Below are 7150 nucleotides of genomic sequence, written 5' to 3' on the forward strand. Positions count from 1 at the left end.
AAATAAGGGGGCCTTTGGTCTTAGTTTGGTCTCAGTTTATTATTCTGACATGATGGGGGGGCAGTGGACTGCATAGTGGTACAGTGTTCACAATTATCCCTCCCTACCGTTTAAGCTTGTTAAATCGCATTGGTTGCCCACTGACTAATCTGGAAATCTTATTATACTTTGCTGTGATTTTCATTTCCTGGACTGAAACATGGCAGTGGGCACCAGACTTTGCGACTCTAGTGGGGATAGCTCTCAGCCTTATGTCAATGAGGATGGGCTAGTGGGGCGGGAGCCAAATTTATTGATTGCTTGCTAATTATTGTCACGTGATGGGGATAAACCCATTGGTTGCCCACCTCCAGGAAATGAAAATCACGGCAGGTATGACAAGATTTCCAGTTATCTGGTTAGCTGCCCATTGTTCTGTTGATAGACTGCTGGGAAGGGAGGGGTGATATCAGTCCACCTTGGAATGTGTAGCAGTAAAGAGTAAATAACTGAATTTATCAGATCACAAGTCACATGACCTGAGGGCTCCTGGGAAGCTGACACTATGTCTAGTCCCATGCCAAATTTCAAAATGAAATATAAAAAAGTTTGCTTTTTTATTTCTTTTTTTGTAAGTCTTTATTTTGCTTTTCATATTAATAGGGGGATTCATCCAAATGTCATATGTATATTAACACTCTTGTATTCAGTAGTTCCACATACATTACTGCTATGAACTTCTAACTTTCTTATCATTAATTAAGCTATGTTTTTTTGTCTTTCGCTTTTATTAACATTGTATTGCTACTGAACAGAATATAGTAATAACAGTAAAAGTGGGATTGGTTAGAAATTGGAAAGTGGGGTTAAGGCAAGGGTGTAGGGTAGTAAGGGAGTAGTGAATTGTATAGGTATGGAAGCAGCTTTTTCTTTGTCTTTGTTGACTACTGTGTGTCTCTTCTGTTCATGGAAATTAAGTGTGTGGTTCATCTGGGCTCTGAGTTAGTGTGCTGTATCCAATCTTCCCATACTATTCGGAATGCTTTAGTTGTCCCATTTTTTATTGCTGTTCATTCTCCCATTATCTTTGTATTTTCTAATTCTCTTATCCATTCAATTTTACTCAGTGCTTCCTGACTTCTCCCGCGTTTTGGAATCACCGCTCTTGCTGCTTGTAGCATATGAATTATGAGTTTATACTTTTTGTGTGTTGTTATCTAGACTGAATAGTACTGTCTCTATACTTTTTGGTGAACTTCTTAGGTCTTAGCTCTTCAATTGTATCAAACACTTCTCTCTTCACGCAGGAACCAGATTTGACTGAATGATCCTTCTACCTTGTTGCATCTCCAACACTTCTCTGATACATTTTCATATATTTTGTGTACATTTTGCGGAGTTCTGTACCATCTGCTTATTAGTTTGTAATTTGTTTCCTGTGCTCTCGTTGATTTTGTACCTTTATGCACATGGGCTAAGCCTTCCCAAACCAGCACAGTAAATGTCCTTAAAACGGGGGGATTTGAAAGACTGATTTTAGCAATACCTTGCTATAGAACGCAGTAACTTTGTTTCACTTGCAGCTCCCGTAGTCTCACACAGGCTGAGAGATCAGCTGACTGGGGAACGGGAGGGGAGTGGGCGGGACCTGCACAGCTCAGAGCTGATCTCTCTGGAAGAAACGCTGTATGCTAAATGGAAGCTCAGGTTTAGCCATGTGCAGCATCTCCAGGACTACAGTGAGTTTATAAGATCCCAAGTAGTTATAAATATGTATTTATTCCACAAACCAGGTTGCCAGTTGCTCATATATATTTCTATTTATTTATTATATCACACAGACATTCAGAGACTTAGGCAATGAGAAGGGAACAATTATTTGTGTAATGTGTATCACATGTATTTGTTGCTCCCTTTATCCCATGGTTAGAAATATGTATTTAATCTGTGTCAGCTTGCTGCAGTTTTACCCCTTCCTGACTGACATGCCAAGATGTGCTTCTCACATGCAATCCTGGTGACAAAACTAGAGTACAGGGAGGAGGACAGTGGGTGAAATAGAGCAGACTAGCCTCTGTATCTGTCTGTACCTGTTCCATTTAATCACATGACCTTACATTTTGGGGAAATAAATTTTCCGAGGTGAAGACTTCCACTAAAATCACAAAATGTATTTCTGACATACTATGTTATACTTGATGTTTATTCTGCATTTATTTTGCTGTGTTTGTCAGGGATGTTATACACTACATGACACTATTTAATCTCTGCTTATATGTATATACTGTAATTGTTCAAGAGGGTATTCAAGAATATTTATTGCAGCATCACTGTGCTTTTGTGGAAGCACAGTGATGTTGCAATAAATATTTTGTGAATTTAAAAAAATCAGTGTGCTGGTCCCTCTTGAACAATTATATACATTTACTTGGCCAAGCACCCGTAAAGTGGAAGTCAGAGACAGAGTGCAGGTACCTTCCGCATTAATAGAGAGAGAGAGAGAGAGAGAGAGAGAGAGAGAGAATTCATGCAGGGATACTATTGACCATAGCTTTTGTTTAAAGGATGCCTATAATCTAAAAAATGTTTCAACAACTATAGAAACATTCCAGATGGGGCACAAAATAATATTTGTTTTAAAGGAGAACTAAAGCTTAACTAAAGAAGTTGGGCAGAAATGTTGTACATTATGTTTTGGGGTTCTGTACCAGCCCAAGGGAACCACAGCCCTTTAGTGGAGAAGATCTGTGTCTCCAAAGATGCCCCAGTTCCCAGTCATCTTTGTTTATTCACTGCACATGCTTTGGGCTTAGGGAAAGACACACAAGCAACTAATCTCCCCAAACTGCCTTCACCCTGGCTAGAATGTAAATCGCCTGCAGGATGGCACTCGGAGCGATTTGTTTTCCAAAGTTGCCGAAGTTGCCTCATGAGGAAACTTCGGAAAGCCGAATCGATCCGAGTGCCATTCTGAAGGCAGTTCGGGGAGATTAGTCTAAAACAAGCAAAGTTAAAATAAGAGCAGATAAAACAGGAGCAGATAAAACAAGTCCAGATACAACGTGTCGATGAAGTGATGATGGGCACAGATAAAACATGCACAGATAAATTGAGCGCAGTTAAAACATGTGCAGCTAAAACATGTGCAGCTAAAAAGAGTGCTGATAAAACGAGTACTGATAAAACGAGTGGAGATTATTCAGGTGCAGGAAAAATGAGTGCAAAAAAAAAAAAGGAGTGCAGATGAAACAAGCTCAGTTAAAATGAGTGCAGGTAAAACTGGCGCAGATAAAATGAGTGCAGATAAAATAGGTGCAGATAAAGTGATGACTGGCGCAGATAAAATGTGCAATAAATAGGTGATGACTGCAGATAAAATGAGCACAGTTAAACAGGCGGCTGCAGGTAAAACAAGTGCAGATAAAACGAGCACCAGTAAAACGAGTGCATATAAAACAAGCTCAGTTAAAAAGCAGGTAAAACCGCCGCAGATAAAATGAGTGCAGATAAAATGAGTGCAGATAAAGTGATGACGGTCACAGATAAATCGAGAGCAGTTAAAACATGCGCAGCTAAAACTAGCACAGTTAAAATGAGTACAGATAAAACGAGTGGAGATAATACTGTATGATTGCAGTTAAAACAGGTGCAGATTAATCAAGTGCAGATGATTGATGACGGGCACAGATAAAATAAGCACAGTTAAAATGAGCGCAGTTAAAATGAGCACAGATAAAATGAGCGCAGATAAAACAGGTGCAGATTAAACAAGCGAAGATGGCAGATGAAGTGATGACAGGCGCATATAAAATGAGCGCAGTGTGGGGGTGTAGTTTGGCTCTGGGCAAGATGGACATATAGTCTGGTCTCTCTTAAAAAACAAGTTAGACTGGTCCGAACAGTACAAACACTAAGGGAAGCAACGGAGAAGGTCTTACACACTAAACCGGCAAAAAGAGACGCAAATATGGCGGAGCCCAGCCCAAACCGTCTGCCTCACCTCGTCCGTCTGAGCTATCGCGGGATTTCGGCATCTTCCACCGAATACTTCAATTGAAAAGTAATACTTTACCCGCTATCAGCGCTGGCCAACATATCACCGGGAGCAGGGGCGCTTTGCCAATGAGGCGAGTTGAGGCTGTTGCCTCAGGCGGCAGCGCCCCACTAGGTACCAGGGGCAGCAAAAATGCCACTCCTGGTACTTTAAGAGCCGAATTTCCAGTTCTCAAACCGAAAATTCAGCTCTTCTAGCACAGAGAACGCAGTTAGGCTCCTGCGCTAGCGTACTGATGCCCTCTTGGACCCCCTCAGGTGCAAAAAGGTAAGCATATGGGGGGGGGCAGCAACTGCTGCTGCCTCAGGCGGCGGAGGGGCCAGGATCGCCCCTGACCGGGAGGCAGAAGTAATAATATCAAAGCGGCTTAATTGTAGCATACTAGGTGGTTGGATACATACTGGGTGTGCAGAGAACTAACGCGTTTCGTGTCCCCTCAACCAGACACTTCCTCAGAGTTAAGTGAACGTGACGTGTGAGCTTTCTTAAACATTAACATACACCTGTAAAACATTATACTCCTTATAAAGTGCAGATGCATGGAATAAAAAATGCAGTGAAAGACAACAATTCATGCAATTATTAAGTTATTAAAATCTTGTTAAATCAATCATAATCACATATTAAATATAAAAAAATATATATAATGACTCATATATTAAATTTAATTTCTCTCAGTAGATGACTGAGTATAGAGTTAATTGTGAAAAATGTACAATAATCATTCTGTATCAATAAACAACTGTGATTAAATAGATGTGAATAATAAGTGTCAAAATCAATGCATTTATCATTTATAATTCAAAATGTATTGTTTAAAAGTATTTTTTAAAAGAAATCAATCTCATTTTCCTGACTGTGTTACTCTATATATTACCCAAAGTATTTCTCATATGTATCCAGTAATAAAGTTGTTAATCATTTAAACGTTAGTTATTTTTAGGGGGGGAAAGACAATAAGATATTATCAGATTGTGTTATTGAATTAAAAATATTGTATTATAATAATTAATTAACACTTTCAGCTAAGCACATTTGTTTCTTTAATGACAACTATATGTATTGTCCTAAATATGTCCTCCTCTATTTAATCCATATTAAATTTAATGTCACATGCTTTGTTTAACCCTTGTGTTGTGACAGTTTCCAATAAAGACATCCACTTGATCTCTTTTCTAGATAATAACTTATCAATGTCTCCTTTTCTCTTCCCCAATCTCGCAGTCTCAACCACCTATAATGAGACAAAGTGTTCATTAGCACCATGTTCATTAATAATATGTGCAGCAGTCTTCTGGTTGTCTTGCCTACATATTGCTTGCCACACTGACAAGTGACATCAGCGAGCGACTTGGATGTGAGCCAAGGAGAAGAACAGGAGGAGATGGATTACCACACAAACAGGAGGAAGAAGGAAAGAGAAGAAATACAGGCACGAGGGGAGGAGGTTCTATGCAGAAAAAGGGAAACAAGGTCAAAGAAAGGAAGAGAGAAGGGCATAGTAAAGTACAGATAGATCCCAGTGGGAAGGAAATTGATGATCTGGTAATCAATTTATCTGACTATACTCTGACTGATGGAGAGAAAGCATTATTTAATAAAGGCTTATCTTTTTGCCCCTCTATGCATTTTTCTTTCATAGACACTATTATAGATGTCAATAGACTCACTAGAGTAATAGCCCTAAAGAGCTTTTTCTGTCCTAGAAATACGATACAAAACAGGTGTTACAGGAAGAAGGGAATAATGAATTTTTTACACAGGATGTCTTGGAGGCAATAGACTGAAATAATGAGGATAGAAGTGATATAAGTAGTCAATCCATTATAACAACTGGGGGTACACCCACGACAGGACATATAGTACATACTGATTTAAGAAGCACGTCATATTTTAATCCTATAGAACACAGAAGCCCATTTATAGAGAGATTTTATGAGATGGTTGTCAGTGATTTAAAGAATTTGGCCACGTTGTGTGAATATAAACATCTTGATAAGGGTACTAATAAGAAGTAGAAACCATCCCTGAACAGAGGCGGGGGCCTTCGACACCACCTGTCTGATACATACAATGCTGTTCTCACATCAATACCCTGGCGGTTTGAGAACACTTCACACATCCGTTCATGCAACTTTCACAAGTAACACCTGTTTCTAGGAGTTGCATGACACATTGGATAATCCTATCACAGTGACTACACAGAACCAGTTGAAGAGTTACAATGTGCCATTGTGATTAGATTAGTGGAAGAGTTTATATGCCGAGAATTTCTCACACCAGTCAGTTGAATTGAAGACGCTGCTTGGATGAGTAGTGAAATGTCTTCAATGATTACTCAGCAAGTCCAGTTGTTTTTAGATTTACCTATACTAGATATACCATGACCTAGAATGAATGAAAATCTTCATAGTCATACTAATAAGAAACACAACTTATCCAAATTAGAATATCAAGCAATAAAGACCTTACAGATAATCATGATATAGTGGTGAGAAACTCAGATAAGGGTGGCTCTATTGTCGTAATTAATGCAGATTATTATGAATCTGACATTTTACAGCAATTAACTAATCCAGATAATTATCTGAAATCGAATAGTGACCCCACAGAATGTTTCCAAGGGAAATTAAAAAGACTATTACATCACGGCAGAGAAATGGGGATATTAAATGATAATGAAGTTGGATATATATGGGTCGAACATTCCAAAACCCCTATATTCCATACTTTCCCCAAAGTACATAATAATCCTATATAAGCTAAAGGAAGACCTATTGTGGTGGAATGGGTTCACTAAATGAAAGACTGAATTAGTATATAGACAAACTTATACAACCCATAGTAATGGCACTAGCCTCCTATCTTAGGGACAGTGGTGATGTCATTAACAAAATAGGTAATATGAAATGGAAAGATGACTTCTTGTGGGTCACCATGGGTCACACAGGTAAACTTTAGTGAATCGAGCTTATTCACAGAACAGCGAGCTGCTTTTATATTAGAATCTTTAGAAATGGAAAGTGGGGAGGGAGTAAATAGGGTTGATATGGATATTGAATCAATTAGGAGAATTAAAAGTCAATCAATTTTTTATCCGGTTAATAGCCGAGGCAC

The 7150-nt window shown here is 38.8% G+C and overlaps 1 long non-coding RNA gene across 1 annotated transcript; it reads left to right on the plus strand.

Moving 5' to 3' along the window:
* Nucleotides 1–566: 566 nt before the first annotated feature.
* On the plus strand, nt 567–5651 carry LOC121399977. Its single transcript, XR_005965392.1, has 2 exons — nt 567–1718; nt 5258–5651. It is a non-coding gene; the product is annotated as an uncharacterized LOC121399977 (long non-coding RNA).
* The last annotated feature ends 1499 nt before the right edge of the window (nt 5652–7150 follow it).

The sequence above is a fragment of the Xenopus laevis genome, chromosome 2L (assembly GCF_017654675.1).
Source record: "Xenopus laevis strain J_2021 chromosome 2L, Xenopus_laevis_v10.1, whole genome shotgun sequence".
Taxonomy (NCBI): Eukaryota; Metazoa; Chordata; class Amphibia; order Anura; family Pipidae; genus Xenopus; species Xenopus laevis.